The 21737-nt window shown below is 32.2% G+C and overlaps 1 protein-coding gene and 1 long non-coding RNA gene across 2 annotated transcripts in view; one reads left to right on the top strand and one right to left on the bottom strand.

Annotated features, from left to right (window-relative positions):
• Positions 1-389: 389 nt before the first annotated feature.
• On the bottom strand, positions 390-9988 carry LOC130447678 (uncharacterized). Its single transcript, XR_008910275.1, has 2 exons — positions 9904-9988; positions 390-3867 (listed from the first exon to the last, which is right to left on the bottom strand). It is a non-coding gene; the product is annotated as an uncharacterized LOC130447678 (long non-coding RNA).
• Positions 9989-10494: 506 nt separating this feature from the next.
• LOC130448355 (paired box protein Pax-6) overlaps positions 10495-21737 on the top strand; it is a 94685-nt gene continuing 83442 nt past the window's right edge. Inside the window, exon 1 of the mRNA XM_056785684.1 lies at positions 10495-10823. The gene's annotated coding sequence lies outside the window, so the exon portion shown is untranslated. The remainder of the gene's footprint in view (positions 10824-21737) is intronic.

Raw genomic sequence — 21737 nt, 5'->3', positions numbered from 1 at the left:
GATTGTTAAATTATAATTATATTTGAAATTAGAATGAGTATTCTTTGATTTAATACCATTTTAAAATTTTTTGTTGTTATTTTGTCAAGGGGTCCGGTTTCGGCAACCATATCACAAATTGAGAAAGTCTAAGGTTTAGCAAAATAATTTTTTTGTACTAATATTGAATTAGATTATTTAAAGTAGAAGTTAAATGATGCTTAAGATGAAAAAGTAAATATTAGATGATTTTAAAACATAATTTATCATTATTTTCTATTTTATTTTAATACAAAAACAAAACAGGGGTCCGTCCGGTTTTCGACATTCTCCTTTATAAAAAACTGTACTTATAACACAAACAACGATCATTAAATTTAGAAGAAAAGGAATAGGGAAGTGATCGGGTTAGCACATTTAAATACCTTGGAATAGAAGCAGAAAACACAAGCAATGCAGACATACAGATTAATAAGAGAATTAAAAACGTCTTGAAACAAATCACAGCATAAACTTGATCAATAGAAAAGAAGTCTCAAGAAAAACGAACCTAAATGTTGATAAAACATTGACTTAAAGACTGTGAAACATGAATTCTCATTGGTAGACAAATAAGTGCGTTGCAAGTTGCACAGATTGAATATTTTTGGTTCCAAATACGCAAAGGTCTGGATGTTACTTATGGAATTCATTGGGCAGAGACAGTTAATTTAGTGGGATTATTTATAAAGAATAGGAGATTCAAGTGAAGAGTATGGGACGCAAACATAGGCACAAAAAGAAGCAAAAAGAGCAGTGGTAAATTCAGCCAGATAGATAATTTTTTTGTGTAGTAAGATAAATTTGGGATGCAATATTTGTCCATGTAAAATCGGCCAGATTTTGGGGTACTGTTTCAAAACCAAAAAAAAACATATATTTTCAGAAATGTACAAATTCATACATATACAAAGAAAATTAAAGAGTTTGAAAATAACATACAGAAACTAAACATTGTGTACATAATGTAATTAACAAATTATTTATACAGCATAAAACCAAGCGACCGATTCTACGAATTGAAACCTAATCTAACCTGTGAAACTTCTTGGCCGAATTTACAATATTTATAACATTTAATAAAATCGTTTATTAGAGATTATATAAGATTATTTTTGTAAATTCTGTTCTACTCTATCAAGAGTTATTTATACGTTATATTCCATACTATTTTTTGACATTTTTAAAAACACATATATCTATTCACCCTTATAAATACCAACACGTCTATCACCTGGCATCTGAATACCTACAAAGTCGTTACCTATTGATCTATAAAACATCTTCCTCTTCTCGGCCCAAACAAATAAAACCATCGAAAACAAAGATGAAACGTACACTCGTTCATGCCGCAAAAGAATAGTAATAACTTCATAAGGGATGCACTTAGGGGCGGTGTGTGGTTGTATACCAAAACTAGCAATTACTTTCAACATAATAACTACAATGGATCACCTAGTGCTTTACAGTTACTTATCTAGTTCATAAAGGTGCCGCCCTTTACACAGATATTCGGATTGGGACAGGGCTTATCTTTATTATTCGTTATTCACAGGGTGTTTTTAGTTTAATCGAAAAATATGTTGTTGTTAGTATATTTTCTTAATAAATACGAAATAAAATTTACTGGCAGTATTTTATGTTTTCGTAAAACACGAGGAAATACGAGAAATTTGTATTGACCCCAAATTGATTGCGAATATTGCTTTATTCGTAATTTTTGATAATGATTACAATAAATCGTATACATAACTCATTTGTGCGTGCCTAAATGATCACAATAAGTTCCTTGTCCTTCCATCTCTAGCGCTTACTTTCTAGTGAACAAGACGAAAAATGGAATAGCAAGACTAGTAGGACTCATTGGAAGACGAGACTTATCCACATGCCTCCAAAGAAATCTCCAAGCCCAGCAAAATAACAAGCAGTGAATGCCCCTTGGTACATGAGGACCGAAAGAAGATAGGAGATATCTTGAAGAAAACCTCCAGATTTGAAGACCTGAAAAACCGACTGAGGAAGTCGACGTACAAAATTAGAAAATACCACGCTAGGTATCCAAAGACGAGTACTAAAACTAGCAGTAAAGACAAATAGGAGAAAAAACAAAAAATAAAAGTGATTATTTATTAGAGGTCTTATAAATCTGAGGATTGGAAGGATTTCGTGGAGGGATAGCTTTAGCCAACGGATATACTGTTTAATGGCTTTTATAGGATATCCGGGACCTTCCACTGTACCTATTAAAGTAAGAAGGAGCAGGAGAAGAAGAGAATACCTACTGCCGAACTTATCAGAAGAGATGTTGGGAGTGGATTTCTGTTTGTATTAATTTCCTCTATTAACCAGAGCTAGCATCATTCAAAACTCAAGCAAATCCGGAATTTAGTGATATTATTCCTCAAAAATATTGACGATAATTTTTTGGCATAATAGTTTGTAGATTTTGACCCATATTGAACAAATATAACATCTAATTAGGTAAATAAAATAGTATTAGTTTTAGTAAAACTAGAAACGTTTTGGAATAATTGTTTTAAATTGATTATATATTTCGTGATGAAATTACGGTGGATAGATAATTTATATTCTTGGTAATATCATCATTCATCATATAATCGTAAAGAATACTCCTCGAGCAATCGAAAATAATCGATTATTTTTCACTCGTATTCCTTAAAATTTCAAAATATATGCCGCCATATACATTAATATGACAAATTTGTGACAATTATGACAAAAGATTATAGAATTAGGTCAAAGGAAACCTAATTTATGAATTGAAGCAATCAGACTTTAGTATAAATATATCTTTCATTCTGTTAAGTTTTGTATAAATATCTTTAATTTCTTATTACTTCTGTTTCAAAATTAGTTTTTTTAAATAATTTTTGAAAGATAAATACAATGGACTTTCGACTTTTCTTTAAGTCTTTATAAAAATATATAAATAGAATATTCTTTTTGTATTTCTATCAAATGATCTTATCATTGTTATTGTTTATTATTAATGAAGACTGAATGTTAATGTTAATGAAGACTAATCTTATTTTTAACACTTTCATTCAGGTAGAATGTCTTAATACCTTCCAGAATAGCGCTGATGTATGATTTGGTATGAATACAGCAATTGTAAATTAATTGAAGTATGCCGAATTAATGAATTTAATATCATAGTTTATCCACGAGAATTTCAAAAGGAATTGTACAAAATAATGTAGAGAATATAACCTAAAAGAAATTTATCCTGATGCTAATGTGGCGCCACCTTTATTTTACATATTTCGACGGACATTTTTCATACACAGATTGTTCTTCTTCTGTCTACATTTCATAATTGGAATATACTGCCAAATAAAATAAAATTTCATTAGATTGTTATGTAAATAAAATTTAATTTGAAATTACAATATAATACTCATTTAAAAAAATTATGTAGCCTGTAAAAAACAATCCAGATCTGAAATCTTTAGGCCAATATATATTCAGAAAAAACAATTGCAACATTATTCATTAATTCACTTTTAAAATCTGGCAACGTTGTTGAATTATGACCTAACACTAAGATATATGATGTACGTTAGTTTTTATAGTGTAAGACCGATCCAATATACAGTTCTTATATTACAAGGAATAATTCAAACATTATAATGAATGGAGCAAAGGAAAGCCGCGAAAAACGAAAATACTATCTCTTGAGATTGATCTTTACTAATTAATTAATGTAATTGAAAACATACACATCACATTGGTCATACCCGCGCCGGCAACTTTCCGTGATGACCAAATGGGATGATATCGTTTCACATGTCATTCGTTTCTGTCTTGTTATCCACCGCACATTGGGCTCTACGAAAAGATAAAAAAAAACAATCGACACAAGCGAATAAAGACGTCGTTGTTGGATTTTTTGATTAGGATAAAGATAATATTTAATAGAGTCGTATATTAAAAATAAAAAATCTTGTTGCAATTTCAATAATATGACAGTTTATGGAACAAGAAAAATACATAATTTTTTATCGGTTTTTGCATAATAATAATGTATAAAAGGGCCACAGTAACCTTCGTCTAGTAATCTACAAATATATAGTTCTGATACAGATGGATTCAAAATATCCTTATTCAACACCCTTCAAATCTCCTTACTCTTAAATTGGTTATATCGATATTTATAGGACAATCGAAAAATCTTCTATGTCATGGCATTTCGTGGAATTACTCAGTCTAAGTGTCTGCATTTTTCAATTTAATTTGTGATATGATTTTATTATTTTAACATTAAACTTTTTTTGTTCTCAAGATGTACGGGGGTTTAAGAAGAAATTTAGTATCTCTAGTTCCAAATTCAAAAGGAACTAATGGTAGATTATCTTCCTCTGGAATAGATAGTACCTCAATTTCAGCATTCTTGGAAACTAATGAATTAATTACTAATAATGATGCTCTAGAAAAAAAAATTAAATCAATAGGAATGACAATTATTCCGTTGAACTCAGTTAAGGAAGTTTTTGATGGAATTACCAAAAATGGAATATCACTATTGTACAGTTTCATCGATTAAGAAGTATTTGGAGTACAGGAATTATGTTGAGTACTGCGCAGATAAGAACATTAAGTCTCTTTCCTTAAAAACTTTTAATGGAGAGTTTGCTTCAAATAATCTAGATTTATATTCTCCAAAAAAAGATCTATGTGACTTTTGTGTCCCATAAGGCTGAAAATGTCGACAGGTTATTTAAAAAAATCGAGCACGTGATGAAAAGTCTTTAGACAAAAGTAATGCCAATTTTTTCATAATAGATTTTCAATCAGTAGGTACTTCATAATAAGGGATCAAAAATATAATACAAAAAAATAGTGGTCCACAGCTTTACCTTGTATAATTTTATAAGAAATAATGCATGCGTATTGCTTTTTATGGCAGGAAACTGAAGAAAAAGTGATTTCAAATGAATTTGCAACAAATTTGTACAATTTCATCGAATCCAATGTATCAGAAATGGAAGAAATTATTTTGTATATTGTTGAATCGGGATCTATCGTTAAACAAGGGCATAATTATTACTCAGAAGTACTTGGTAAGTGGACATACCTAGATGGAATGTGACAGTATGGATTCCACAATTGAGCGAAGAATCCGTAATAAAGAATTATCTATTCGCCTGCTGGTTATATTGCTGCTTGTAAATCAGCTCGCTTAAATACTCGACCCTATCAAGTTAATTATTCAAATCATAGATTTTTCGGCACTAGAATTCCCACTTCCATTGGTCCTCGATATAAAACAGGAGATTCTAGTGATAATGATTTATGTGCTGTACAGATGGAAAACTATACTACAAACTGAATTTTGATGAAGATTTTGTGGCATTCGAAAAAAGACTAAGTCGAACAAGTGATGAGGTTAGTTCTATAATTCTTCTCTATCAAAATTCCCTGCCGATTAAAAAATGTAAATACGACCATTTACAGCAACTGAAGGAAGTAATACCTGCGGACTATCATCTACCGTTTGAAGAAGATTAAGTTTTAAAGTGTTTCTTCTTTACTTCTTTTAATTATGATTAGAATGTAGTCATAATTGAAAACAAATAAAGTCTCTAGAATGTCTTGTTAATTTGGTTCAAAACCTTTTATGCCTGGCCATATAGTTTATAATTACATTTTTTATTAGAAATTATCTTAAACAAGTCATAACCAACTGTTATTATTGGTTAAAAAAAGATCAGTTTACATAATTGGTGTATGGCACTTTATGCAGGTTTTTCATCCCTCCTGCAAAATTAATTGACTTGTTTTAATAACATACTCTTATTTTTGTAAAGTAATATTAACACAACAATTAGAGAATTTGCTTATGCAGACTCCTTGCAAAGATAACGGATTTCTTAAGCCATCTTGTCGAGTTATCACGACCCACTGATAATGACTCCCCCCTAAACCCTGATTAATTAACTTTTGTTTTTTGTTTCAAAGTGGAGGAGGAATTGAGGTTTAAAGTAAAAATTGCATAAAATCAATATGATGTCAAAAACAACGTAATTAACTTATATTTTGTGGGTAAAAAGCTTAAAATGCCATGTCCTAATACTAATGACCTCCCTTTGTCAAGACTTTGGATCCGATCTTGCTACCATATCGCGCTGCTTGAGGATAGAAAGGTTGGGATCTATAAGACTTTTATCAGACCAATCATAACATACGGAATAGAAACCAGAGAGGAAACAAACAAAACGAAAAATATACCTCGGGTAGCAGAAATGAAAGCGCTCAGGACTATAGTGGGAAAAACAAGAGTAGATCGAATCAGGAACACTGACATCGGGGAACAAGCTGGTGTGCAAGACATCGTAAGCCAAGGAGATAAAGAAAAAAATACTGGTACGCTCATGTGAGAAGAATGAAGAATGAAGAAGAGAGTAGACTGCCACACATCGTACTTGAAGGAAAAACAAAGGGAAAAGAGAACCTGGACGACCATCTAAGAGATGGATGGGCAGCTGGCAGTCCACCTCCCAGAAATTGATACAGAGGAACCTGCAAAGCTAACAGATCATGATACCTTAAGAATAAATAAGAAGAAGAATATGGTACCAGTTCAAAATGTTGTTTATAACTATTTGAAGATCTTGCAGCTGCCGATACAACATGAAACTCATCACTCATTTTATTTTTATTTCCAATGGAGTTCTCAACGTAGCCCTCAGTGACCGTTGAGTATCTCCAATCTCCATGTCGTTTAATCGTCGTCAGACCCGCTCGTGAAGTAAAGACGCTGACGATCTTCGAAAGCAGTAGAGAATTCCGCATCGGATAATTTTAAATACGAGTAATGTCTTACCAAACGTGTTTATTCCAATTGGTTGTTACATTTATTGTTAACGTATCTTAAATTTTTGGATTTCATCCAACATTTATACATCAACAATTTTGTCATTTTCATCATCAAGTACTCTGTAGATAGAGCTTGATTTGAAAATTTATGGATTTATTCCCTTGAGAAAATTTTTAATTTCTTCGCATGATACCCCAGATTTTATCGCTTCAGAAATGGGAGTAATTTGTGATTTGTGACGGAATGGTTGGACCACATTGTTGAAGTTTCCTATACCATCAATTATTCCTCGAAAAAAAGCCAAAAAAATAGTTTCTCTAAACTTTCTTTCAAGTTTTTTCAATTTACACCATTCAATAAATCTAGTGTATGCAATATAATTCTGTTGTTTTTATTTCTGAGGCAGCAGAAACAATGTCGCTGTTTGATCTCTAATGAATCAGCAGTGTCGGCCTCGGCAACGAGCTCGGCACACACGCGGTGAATTTCAGTTTAGATTTCATCACTACTAATTTTTTTTGTTGCAGTACGATACTAATTATCAAAAAACAGACGCCAAACAATCTTGACTTTTTACAAATTCAAATTGATTACAAAAAATTGATAAAAATAACATCTACAAAAATTGTTTTAGTTGATTATTGCACCTAAAGTATTTTTCAGTATATAAATCACAAATAATTCGGAAACAATTATCTAAACAAATACAAAAAAGCGAGAAGTCATTCGATTCCTTAATGGTAGATATACGAGGTCTGGCTATTAAATAACGAGACTGCGTGCCTAGAGGGCGCCCTAACGGTGTTGGGTATTTATATATCTTGTTTATGAACGTCCCAAAACACGTTTGCGTCACTATTATAGTATTTGTGCAGTAGCGGTTTGAAACGAACGTGTTTTTTTTCTCGTACCGAAAACCAATTTCAAACTTCTCGTTAAATTGGAAAAAACTCCAGCTGAGTGCTATAAATTGTTGCAAGAGACCTATGGGGACAATTCTCTATCTCGTGCGCGTGTTTTTGAGTGGTGTTAGCGCTTTGGTGAAGGCCGAGAGAGCACTGAAGATGAACAGCGCCCAGGTCGCCTTGTGACTGTTTCAACTTCAGAAACAGTGACCAAAATCAATCAAATTGTGCGCGCAGATCGTGGAATGAGTATCCGGATAATTGTCGAGGCTGCAAATGCCGATAAAGAAACGGTTAGAAAAATTTTACACGAGTAATTACACATGAAAAAAGTCTGTGTGAAGTTGGTGCCAAAAAATCCGACTCCTCACCAAAAGCTTTTGCGTCAAAGTGTCTGCTTAGATTTTCTTGAATTTGCTTTGAAAGGGACAGGCCCTCACCAAAGATGACTTCCAGCACTGCTTTGATCAATGGAAAAAACTTATGGAAAGGTTTGTGGTGAGGGAAGCATTCCAATGTAGACAATTCTTTAAAATAAAACCCTTTTGCGTAACCTGTCTCGTTATTTAATAGCCAGACATCGTATTATAGAAGAAAAATATGACCACGACGTCATTTGGAAATATATTCATCATTAATTTTGTTATGATTTCGATTAAATAGTTTCACATCACTTTTCATAACAAAATTATAGTAGTTTTAAAGTTAGTCTACAATTATCGTTGAATTAACATTTCTGCGTATTTTTTTCTGGTAAATATTAAAATAAAGTAAAATATTGTTTGATACATCAAATATGAACGTAAAAAGGAAAACAAAATGCTGGCAATATTTAAAATAAGTATAATAAAAATGAAGATACTCTATTAAATAAAAGCAACACGCTAGACCATTTAGGAAACTACTCGATGACTGAAAATGTCGAAATTTTCAAAATTGGCAGCTGATACAGAAGAGTCTAATTAGATATTTTTGTACATAGAACAGTATAAATTGTATAAAGTTGGATTCATGTTTACTATCAGTGTAGATAAATTTGATCGTATCTAAAGATATATAAATCTAGCTTCTGGAAGTTACATAAATTGATTTTTGTACTCGTACAACAAGAATTGCTGATATGGTTTATGAAGACATAATTTTTCAACAGTTAAAGATACAAATCTATCACGAAATAAATAATGCTTAGATCTTTTATGATTTAGTGAAGAACAAAGTCTTGAAAGACTGCAACGCGCTGAGACACGTCCTGGTACGTCTTGTACCCAGACACTGTTAGAACCATTAGGAAAGTCATTAAGCAAGATCTTAACTACAGATTGAGACAACTCTTCGTGCTAGAATCCAATCTTAACTGATCTTAACTATTTAAGTAAAAAAAATATTACTCCTCAACAGCTACATATACTGAAAGATTTGCAAAAGGCAGATCTAGTGCCACTCGCTCGAGAAACGTTAGAAATGTCAAATAATGGTAAGTATTTCATCGTATTCCTAGCCGCCAGGAGAGCCGTGTGTGGATTCACGAAAAGCAAATATAATTACAGCAAATTGGTACACTACAAAATAAGTGCTTGCAGCTGTTAAGTCAGACAGTAGTTTCTGGTAATTCTTCAGCTCAAAGATGCATTTATGTGGTTAACGTTTCATACAAGAAGATGAGATAGATGGTGCAATTAATCGATTAGTTGCAAGCGTTTCAAAATCATGTTTTAAGATGTTGATAACTTTGGACATAATGAATAAATAATCGAACAATTGGACAAAATGCGGGAAAAGTATAACTAAATAGAGCAATCGGAGAACTAAAGCCTCTGTATCTATTTTGGAAAATCCCATGAATCTTGATCATCATAAAACAATTTCAGGTTTGAAGTTATAGTGATAATTATTCACCGTAATCTTCGATAGAGTATCGTAGGCTATGATGACAATATTTTGATGACAAATCGCTCGTCATTTAAACATCCTACAATATACTTAGTTAAAGAAGGATATTTGAGATGAGTAAACAAATTCTTATCTTTCACTTCGTTCAAAAGATTTTTTATCACTATGGCACATAAGGTAGCACGTTATATCCATAATCATCAAGTCCCCAATTATGGTTTTCCTTTCGAGAAAATCTCAGTAAAATCTCACCTGTGAAAATAAACTGAAAACACCAAAACTCTACAGGAAATTTCCCAAAAAACTCATACACACTAACAGACGTCTCGACGACAGTGTCCATTCGACGCCGAACTAAGCAAGCGTCGATCTAACATGCGCCGTCGCTTTAAACAACTGAACAATGGCGTCTAAAATCCCTCCAATGGAATCTCCAGATTAGCGCGACCACTCAGGCAAAAGTAAAACGCGAGATACGCCCATTCAAAATTTATCTCTTCTTATCATTTTTTCTATAATGAAAATTACCTTTAACAGAAAATTATTAGACCTGGGAACAAACAGCGAATAGCCATGGCATGAATTTTAGTTTGAAAACATTCTTCTTATTATTAAAATGAGTAAAGGAAGAAATATTTCTTTACATAAAGTTACATAAAAGCGAGTATAGACACAGTTTGGAAGATTAGGATTCTTGTATTGAGGGCGATCAGTGAGTTTTAAGTTTATCGTTTGCGAGGCTCCCTTCTCACAACAAAAATTGGGCGTGGACGTTATAACTCCTCCCTGTTGTACCTTGGATGAAATCACCCTTGAACAAGAGAGTGACATGAGGCTGTAGCCAGTCTTCTGTATCCTTTCGGGCAGTGAAGCACATAGATTCTTACCAAATACCGTATTAGAACACGTGGTTCTTGGCGAAAATTCATCGGACCACAATAAATTATCGGGTAGTGAGGCGTAAGAGGTGTACGCCCGCGAATTTAATCGAGTAGAAGTCAAGTTTTGGTACGGGCTAGAGACGTTTGTTTGTTTGTTTTTTTGCCAATTAATTACATTTGGTTGGACACATTTTTTGCGAAGGGACTTTTTTGGTTTTATGGTGATTTTACTTTGAAATATAAATTGTGAATGGACGCGGTTTATGCTTTGAGCGTTCAATTTGTATCAAGGTAGGAGGTATTTATATTCGAAAACATTCCTCGTCTATATCTGACTGTTAAATGTTATGGAAATTTACGAAATACTCATAAGTTATGGACCATTGTTCTTTTGATATACCCTAAGTTCGTCCAAGTTTATCCTTATCAATTTTTATCGAGAAGGACACACAAAAACACTTTCCTATAAAGTATCACAAAAAACGTGAGTTCACAAAGATCTCTTTGTTAGATAAAGTGATAATAGAGATTTAAGAAACCAATGAAAATCACCTAGATAAGAAAACACTTTGGCTATAGTAAAAAGAAAGTTTCTGCTAATAGAGAAAGTTAAGGGAGTGAAATATTATGTCTTAGGTATTTGAGGAAATTATTTTCAACTATTCAAAATCACCGATGGAATAATTATTCTAAAAAGAAAGTTATAGAAAGAAACATTTTTTGTATTTTGACCACAAATCAGTTTAATGTCTAATACCTGAAAAATTACCATTACAAAAGATATTTTTAATAACGTAGATGAAGTAGGAAACTAATTTTTCTACTTATTTCAATATTTTGAATTTACATTTTGGTTTATATTCGTTGCATTAATACATTTAGTGCAAACAACTCAAGTAAAATTTTTAAAAATTTTCAACAAATGAAATGAATTTATAAGTTTTGCTTCTATTCAGAATTAAGTGACAACACCGCATTTTACACAATTTTCTTTTTTAACAAAAAATAAAAGTGGAAAAACTCTTTTTATGGATTTCAGGGACTGGATTTTCTTAACGACTAAAAGAACTTTGATTAAATTATTGTACATTTCGATATGAAATTAGAAGATTTATGTAATTTTTGATACATTCAGAAATCGCGGAAATAGGGTCTTTTCTGATGTTACTACCAATACGTGGAAAATTTTAATAGGGAAAAAAAAATTCCGTAATCTCCCCCTCAAAATACCTTGCGCGTCTTATGTGTTCTCAGCCTATAATATAGAAAAAAAATTCATAGATACAAAAAAACTATGATTACTTTTCAATTTATTCTCCCTTTATTTCCAAACACTTTTCAAAACATTTGACTAAAGTTTCTATGCCTTGTATAAAAATATGATGACCTTAGAGTACAAAAAGTAGATATAGAGAATAAAGTGATTATTAGATCCGACTAGACAATATGGAGACTTACAATAATTAAACTGTGACCTACAACCCATTAAAAGTACTAATTTATAAAAATACGCCAAAATAAATTATGAAAACCATAAAAATTGCAAACCTTATTATGAATAATAAAAAAAACTTGGTGTTGGTATTACCTTGTAACTCAAACTTGATTGTATCAATTGGAAAATTTATTTCACTGCTCAAATGTCAGCTTTGCTCATATTTGAATCCCCCAAATTAATTTTGTTCCTCAGTATTCCGCTATTTATTTTGATTGTAACTTTATCTCATCTTTATAATCCTAATCGGTGTTATCACCGTTGGTCAGCCAAACGACCGATGTCCTACTTGATATCTTTTGTTTCAGTTAGATTCAAGCTAACCAAAAGAAACCCTATTAAAAACATCCCAACTGAAGCTTCGCAAAGGAAAATTATTTAACCAAATATCACTTTAAACTTAGATAAAAAAAACAACTTGCATACTTTGTCATATTCATATATTCACTTTATCAATACCAAAATATTCTTCTCGTTTCCGAATCTTCTAAACAGTTCTTCTGATTTTTCACAACTGTTTTTTGTAATAATATTTAAAAAAAATTCATATGTAATCTGCCATTTCTCCAAGGATTATCTAACACGCTCTTCTTGGGAAATTCTAATTTGAACTCAGGTTGTTTGGACAACTAAACATGCACCTGCAGACGCCCTCTGATGCCATGTTTACTTTCAAGTAAACCTGATCTTCGATAATGTGGAATAAAATTTCTGTTGGTACGTATACGAGTCCGATATATTAAAATATAATCACTACTATTCTTTAAGAATGCCCTGACGAATACAAATTTCATTTTCTCCGAAAAATGCGATGCATTTTCGTCGATATCTATATCACTAAAGCTTATTCCTGCAAGGAGAAATGTGTAGTCTGCTAAACAATTTTTTGTTAAATCTCTTCATTGGTGTCTAATTCTCTCTCGTTCTCTTTGACAAAATTCCTTCCACTATTTTGAAGTTATTGACATCTATTTACTTTAGGGAAATTACACCGTAACGTGAGTGGTCTGTTGGTACCACTGATTCATGTTTGACAGTTGATTGGATATATTATTTGTAATCAAAAGTTTGGTTAGGTTAACTGCAATTTACACCACCAGAATTGCGGGACGTGGCTTTTACCGTGGCCATATAAAATTTACTTGTTGAAATATATTAAATCATACATTAATTTTGAGGTTAGATCTTTCCAAGAAATTCCTTTACTGTAGATTTATACGTTTTTATTATATTTCGTTATTACATTTACTTTGTCTAAAAACTCATTATAATTTATTGTAAATAATATCTTAAAATCGAAATAACCTCACACCATTCTCACACATGACCGAATAATCCATCGTCCAGTCAGCTGTCAAATTGAAGCTCTTATTCAGGGGCACCAACCCACTACAGAAAATTACCAAAAATCGTTCAAGAATGGAGTCCAAAAATAACGTTGCTCTAGTATCGAAACAGAGAAATTGTATTTTCTCATTTTAAGATTGTATCTCTTTAGGTATATATCTATTTTATAGAATAGTAATTTTTTGAGAAACTGATTTTGAACATCATTTTTATCAATAAAGATGGATAAAGTCAATTTATCGATAAAGATCTTTTTTTTTTTGGTGTCAAAGAAATCAATTTATTTTCAATTTTATTTTATCGAAAATTAGACAAAGTCCTTCCAGGTATTCTAAATCCCTTTTACCAAAACTAACTTTCATTTTTCAACATCCACTAGAGATTTAAACCGACAAACTTGAAATTTCCATGAAAGAAAATTTCCCTTTGAAGTTTCACGACTCTCACAATTATATAAACCCACATCATTAAGTTTAAGCTGTTGTAAAAATGTGTTTGACTCTGGTCTCTAATTATGTGAAGAGTTTCTAGTGATGTATACCGATTTCTATGTACCCTCGGTGTATTGAATGCGGTTTATGGAGAAGAAGAAGCGATCCCTTAGTTCACTCTTAATTACAGGATCGTTTGGAAACTGTAGTTACAACATGTTAAATTGATGTAGGCCAGATGATCAAATGTTTTTTCTGCACATTGCCATTGCGTTTAAAAATATGAAGAATAATAATATGAACATGTTTCTCTGGACTATGCTACTATTTTTTTCAATTAAAACCTCATAAAGAAAAAATATACCTCGATTCAAGAAACTTTTTTTTTCAACTAAATGTCATATCAAGTGATATTTTCAAAATCAATCCGCTTGTTAAGCCTTCGACATTAGGAAGGAACAGAAATATGAAAAAACGATTTTTAGATGTATCTAAAAGGCTAAAATGAAGTAAGGGAAGCCAAGAAAAATATAACCGAGATTAACACTTATGAAGAATGAAAGGAAAAACAAAGTGGGAAAAGCGTATGAATGAGATAATGATGTAGTAAATAACAAAACAAAAATTAATCATGAGGAAGATAGAAGACAATAAATTAAAGTAAACAGACCAAATAAAGAAGAGCGCTAAAATAAATGAAAATATTACCAAGTTATAGGACATAGTAGATTCATTGGGTACAAGCAGAAACGGATTCCTCGTCCGATTCTTATAAAGTCAGAAAGAGAAGAGGAGATTTTCATAATCCTCATGTACATAACCAATGCTCTGAAGTAGATGGTCAAAACCATAGCTTTTAGATATTTTATATTCCTGATTTTATTTCCATAATAATAAAAAAAAATTGATATAAGGCAGACAACATTCAGAAAATTGTGGAGAAGAAATAGACACATCTAAAAATTGCATAAAAATATTAAGAGAACAGATGAAATGAAAAGAAACAATAGACGAAAAAAGGTTGATTCGTGATGAATTACTAGTAATAGAGATCAGGAAGATAAACTAGGATAGCAATAAAATATTGAAACTAATACGCAATCAAAGTAGGCAAAAGAACGTTTTGGAAAAAGATAAAAAAAACTGAAAAATAGATGAAGACAAAAATTGGAATAAGTAGAGAAGATAAAAGTAGTAACTCAAAATGGAAATGACAAGCCTACAAACAGGATGAAATAACACCAGAAATGATAGTAGGGTGGACAAAGAAAGCAAACACTCAAAGCATAAGTTAGAACGAAAGTAAAACAGACAAATAAAAATAATATAAGAAGGAGAAGAATTATATCTAGGAGTTTTAGATCCGACGAAGACTTATGACACAATACGAAGAAATAAAATATAAAAATAATGGAAATAGCAAAAAAAGTAGTAAAAATAATAAAAATAAAAAGCACAACAAAATAATTATGATATTGTTCAATAATTGCAAGATAGTCAGTGAAAACATTGGTAGGATTATGATAAGAAATTTTGCCCATGGTAGCTGAAAGTACTGCCAACAGAAGAAGACCAAATGAGGTATGGGACATTAGTAAAAAAAGCCTTGCGAGATAGAAGAAGAATGTTTGAAAACTTATTTCTTATAACACCAATCGTTTGCTTGCTATTACTAGTTATAGTTTATCAGATATACTAGTTTTGGACGTAAGAAAATTAATTGTGATGAATCGATTATAAATGGTATATACATTTTGGTATTTGAAAGAAAATAAATGGGGACTCTATCTATTTCAATCAAGTTTTTTATATGAGCTCTGCTAAATTCGTTTGATAACTCTAAAAAATAAAGTTAATATGATTCAATCTCATTCTCGTTTTATTAATACTTCTTTGTTTAAGTTTTTTATACGATTTTTCCAGACCTAACTGCTTCTGCAACCCATTGTCTTGCACCATTTATCACTTTTTCAGCCATTCATGATGTGATTTAACCTGTCGATTGAGGACTTTTGTATGTGTTAAATTGAGTGAAAAGGTTAAATTTTTGGAAAAAATGTCAGTAAAGATTACGATCTAGTTACAAAGCTTTCTAAAGATCGAACAATTTCAGTTAATTCCAAGTAGAAGTACTTCTCTTTAATACTCTTTTAGAATATTTGAATGATTTACAATTATTTTTCGAAAATAAGTAGTAGCATCCATTTCGCAGTAAATTGACTTGAATTGATTACAATAAGACGCCAGTTTAGACATTTGGACAATTATTAGACATCTTTTGAATGCTGCAAAAGGATTAAATTTGGGCTGTGCCAAGACTATGCATTTTAGAACAAAAAGAAAAAAATCATGTGTTTATATTATCATATTTTTATCTGTATTTGTCGTATTAGAATATTCAATCACATTCTTTTTGTAGTTTAATTCAAATTAAATTAAAGTAAACGATATCGAGCCAAAAAGAAATCGTTTGTTAACTTTTAAACGTTCATACATAGAGTTATAAAGATATTCCAATTTAAATTCTTTTGTATATAATCAGATTTCATCTTTATTCACGTTGATACGTTAGTATAAAATGTAAATTTAATTACAACGCATTTAGATTTAAATACAGTTTCAGTCCGCCCAGAGTTAATGACGTAGGTTCTTATAATTTTTAAACCTTAAAAGAAGATCAAAAGAACTTTTCTTTTTTATTGAGAGAGCGCGAGAGTATACAGTAACTGCACTTCAAATATACAAGAGAATCGTTAGATACTGCTCAGTACAGTACACATCAAACTTGGAAGTCTACAGATTTATAAAGGATCGCTTTTATGCAGAACTTTTAAAGGATTTGCGCTTTTCGTATGAAATTGTAACTACTTTTAGGTAGGAATCCGTCGTCAAAAGCACAAGCCGGTACTTTTACTATCAAGAAATCTTGAAAACTTCGGGAAACTACTTTTGAAGAGATGCTGAAAACTTGATAGGGTTGTAATAAAAGTTTGTGAATAAAAGATATACAGGTATTTGCAAATCCGGTAATTTCTTTCGATAAAAGTAATGGAATTCTATTTAAAGAGCATATTGTGTTTAAATATGGAAGTGTAAATTAGATATTCAATACTCAATTACCTAAATTCAAGTTTTTCATAAATAAAATAGTTGCAGTATATTATCCAACCAACTAATACTATTCATACTTTTTTCATTGATCACAAGATAGCTTTTGATAAAGATTTTATCGCTACTATCGTCATCCTTCCAATGTCCTCTTCCACTTCTTCCTTTTATTCAAATTTTAGTCTTTATTCCTTTCTTGTGGTTTCCTTTCAGTTATCATTCTCTCCACTCCATTGATGGACCTCCACGTGAAGAGTTTAACTTTTATAAACAAGTCGAAACCAAAACAAGTTGTTTTATTTTGGCTCTAGCTACTAGAATTATCGTTTAAGATGCCTTCCAGCAAATATTATGAATATAAAGTACAAAGGAGGTTGTTAACTCATTCTGGTACAACTATCGGGTAGCCAGACCTTCGACATTGATTAACGATGATGTATTTGGAGCCACAACTTTCTACATCAGTAGTGTTTTACTAATTTTCCATTTTGCTAAAGTGGATGCTACGGAACGAAAAATGGAAAGTGGGAAAAAAGGAAACTTAAGTGTTTCAAAACCAGAAAAAACGTGGAAAGAAAAGTAGCAAAAGCAAAAACTCCATTATAGAACAGAATTAAAAGCAAAGATACCACAACAGAAATAAAAGTGTTATAGAAATCCGCTCCTGAAGAAGAAGAGGTGTGCATATTTCTCAATGAATTTCAGACAAAACCTGGAGCAAAAGAGTTAAAAGGGTTCGATTTAGTGTAATTTTTTTAAACTTTAGTCCCAGGAGACAAGTACAGAAAATGATGACATTTTATATTTGTTTACAGTTGAATTAATTTGGACACATTGTAAAGAATTTGGCAGGATTTTGGGTGCCGTATAAAATTAACCATGGGACTGTAAGACGGCAAACTATATTTTATGGTAGGATTCACTCAAATGTAATAAATAAAACATCGTCGTTCGCTCTTAAAGTCTTTAAACTGTAATAATTGTAAAAACATAATAAATGTAATTGGATTTATGTGGAATAGCGAACAATTTGAAAGTCTTTGTGTATATGGTGATCAAAGATTATCGTTCTGATTTTGTCCCTTATCGCAAAAATGCTGATTCTAACTACAAACGAAGCTATTTTTTGTTTGTCCAATCTTCTACCAAAGACCCTGTATATTGTTAAAATGTACTGATTATAATTTGTAGAAACAAAAAAACATTAATCTGCAATTTGCAGTTAGACAATCACCTGAGGTCACAAGAAGCTTATTACAATACGTGAACCATGAAACGAAAACAAACGAATTCAATAAATCATTGACATTCAGTCATCCGCAGTCAAAATATTCACTTATCACAAGAGTGTAAAGGTGAATATCTTATTCAGCGGCATGTCTGTGATCCTAGTGCCATTGTATGAGATCGAAAAAAGGTGCTGGAAGGTAATGTCAGGACCGGTTTTATTTTACTATTGATATGACACGGTACACGGTACATGGAAGTTTGGAAATAATTTTTTAACTGTAAATTACTGAAGATAAATATTTTTTATATGTTCGACAGTGATTGATGTTGATGTTTATATTTCGTTATGTAATTTACATACGGGCGCGCTTCGGGCAACTATATGTATAACGAGAAGCTTTTAATTTCAACTTCTATAGTATATCGAGTACGTATTAACAGAAAAATAATGTGAATTTGGTTTTATCATAGAGGCTATTATTTGAATAGATAGATTATTGAAATAGGATATAGTTTAGATAATTAAACAGCAATATTCATCGTCAAAATTCAAGCTTTTGGAAAAAATAGTGCCATTTCAAAATAAACAAAAAGCACGCTGCTTATCGAGGAGTTCTGTTTTCAATGCGCATCCAGAAGTACTTGGCCTGATCTAGAGATGGCTGTAGTTACTTGAAAAATACCACTGTATTGAAAAGTACACACTTTATACACCATATTTTTAAAGTTTGTAGACGCCACGCTGTATAGTATTTGTTTGGCAGCCATCAATAGTAAACGTTTTCAGTGAATTTTGAAATATGAAAAAAACTGGTTATCGTTATATTATACATTACTTTTATTTGAAAGGTCTTATTCAAACCAAGATAAAAGCTGAACTAGATTCTACACTGAGTGAGATTTCTCCTTCGTTATCCTCAGTAAAATATTGGGTATTAGAGTTTAAACGAGGCCGTATGACCTGCGAAGATCAGCATCAACCAGTGGTCGACCAAATGAAGTGACGATTCCAAAAATGTTGAAGAGAATCCACAAAGAGGTACTGGATAATCGTCAACTAAAAGAAAATTAATGCAATTTCTAAAATTATCACTAATTGCATAAATATTGTGAACATTGTGTTAAAAACAATGATGAATGTGTTTTATTTAACTCAACCAGAAACCAAGTCGTCATTTGAAAAACCGAAATCATTTAATGAGCGTTATGAAAGTAGAAACAAATCTTCAAGCGGTTGTAGTTCAACATTACAGAGATTTGGAAGAAGACTTCGTCATTGAAAGAAATGCACTTGGTAACTAACGAAAATCGAAAGCGTCAGAACGTCACTAAGAAAAACTTTTGCTGATGGACAAAAATTCTTCATTTATTAATAAGTTCCAGTTCCAGTGCAACAAACTCGTGAGTCAAATCTAAATTGGACATCCTACATGATTCTGTTCTACCTATACTACTACCATGGCAAATGCTCTTCCGAGTTGCCTAATCCAACCTAGAGCAGTTTTGGCAAGATCTACTCGAAAGTTAGACGTGGCTTATGAACACCGAGTTCGCCTGCAGGCGCTCAAAATTTCAATTTATTGAGACTCATTTCTTAGGAGAAGTGCAAGCCTGTGGAATCAGCTATGAAAACACTAACCCGAACACTAAAATATAGTTCGAGATCAATATCCACAGGCTTCTCTATATGGCAGACACCTTCTTGTGTTTGTTTTTTATATAAAAAACATCCTGGAAAGAAATTAATTTTGCAATACGCACAGGACTGCTTAGAATTGTTGCAGTAGATACAAGCTTTTGTTTGGTAATATATAAATACAGTATTGTCGTTTTTCATTCTTCTAAATTTAAAATGAGCAATATACGAGGTCCTTCTATTGAATAACGAGACTGCGCGCCTAAAGGGCGCCCTAGACGGATGGGGTGAAAAACGAGTAGTGCATTGGGTATCTAGATATCTTGTCTGTGCAAGTCCCAAAACACATTTCCGTTTTTATTATAGTATTTGTGCAGCTGTGGTTTGAAACGAACGTCTTTTTGTCTCGTGACGAAAAACAGGAGCAACTTATCAATCTCAAATTTTACATTAAATTGAAAAAGACTCCGACTGAGTGCTATAAATTGTTGCAAAAGACCTATGGGGACAATTCTCTATTTCATACGTGTGTTTTTGAGTGATGTAAGCGCTTAAGTGAGCCCCGAGACAGCACTGAAGATAACCAGCGCTCAGGTCGCCCTGTTAGTGTTTTAACTCCGAAAACAGTGACCAAAATCAACCATATTGTGTGTGCAGATCGTCGAATGAGCATCCGGAGGATTGCCGAGGTTGTAAACGCCGATAAAGAAGCGGTTAGAAAAATTTTAACGAAGAATTACACATGACAAAAGTCTGTGCGAAGATGGTGGCAAAAATCTGACTCGTAACCAAAAGCTCTTGCATCAACGGGTCTGCTCAGATTTCCTTGAAAGGTTAGAAAAAGGTCTGCTTTGAAATGTACCCCATTTGAGTCGATGGAAGCGGCAAATCAAAAAACGGCAGAGCTCCTACAGGCATGCACCAAAAAAGACTTCCAGCACTGCTTCGATCAATGGCAAAAACGTATGGAAGGGTGTGTGGTGAAGGGAGGGGACTATGTTGAAAGGGAGGATTCGAATGAAGAATAATTTTTATAATAAAACCCTTTTTCATAACCAGTCTCGTTATTTAATAACCAGACCTCGTATATCTAAATACAATGAACAAAAACAATGCGGTTGAAACAAAAAAATGAATCCTCCTCTGACATCCGTTGACCGTGATATATGAACATGAGAAGCAAAAGATCTGTGACAAGGATAGCCTTTTGTTCGCGGCGGGTGGCCGGTAACCACCGTAAGTAAATGAAGACAAATTTCAAACGTCCAGTGCGTTATTCTTTTGTTAACGCAATACCGCTGATTACCAGCGACTGCATCTAGACAACTGAATTAGAGAAGAACAATGTCGTTTGTTTATCTAACAGTTATTTGTGTTATCGATGGGTAATATCGTGCCTTGGAAATTATGAGAGATTCGTGATGAGATTGTAATTTCTAGATGTATTTAACAGTTAATTTAATCAGCGGAGTCGAATTGGAATTGACCAAAATGGAAAATGGAGCGTTTTAACAATAGAAACCAATCGGTTATAATTATGTAGTTACAAAAATTAACATGCCTCGGTAATTTCTTCTCAAGGATTCAACCACCAGACTACAAATTCAACTCAAACTGAGAATTCAGTTGAGGGCTGCAACCATACCGGATTTCCATAGCTAAGTTCCAGACTTATCTTTAATATATAAATAAATCTCGAGTTTTTAGCAATAAATATTAATTGGGATAATCGTGTCCGGGGATTGTTTAATTTTTATTTAATTCATAAGGTGTTAAAAAGCTGGTGGCGTCCTATATAATATTAATTGTTCACCTTATCTGACCACTAGTTATTTGATGTTGTTGATCTTTCAAAGGTTTGCAACTTCGAAATGACTCGAATGAAACTAGTTTGCAATTTGTTGTACGTGATCATGATTCCGCGGTCGCAGTTGCGTTGCAGGTGTTGATTCATTTGA

Source organism: Diorhabda sublineata, chromosome 8, assembly GCF_026230105.1.
Source record: "Diorhabda sublineata isolate icDioSubl1.1 chromosome 8, icDioSubl1.1, whole genome shotgun sequence".
NCBI lineage: Eukaryota > Metazoa > Arthropoda > Insecta > Coleoptera > Chrysomelidae > Diorhabda > Diorhabda sublineata.
The sequence above is the reverse complement of the archived record's forward strand: the minus strand, read 5'-3'. Positions and strand labels throughout refer to the sequence as shown.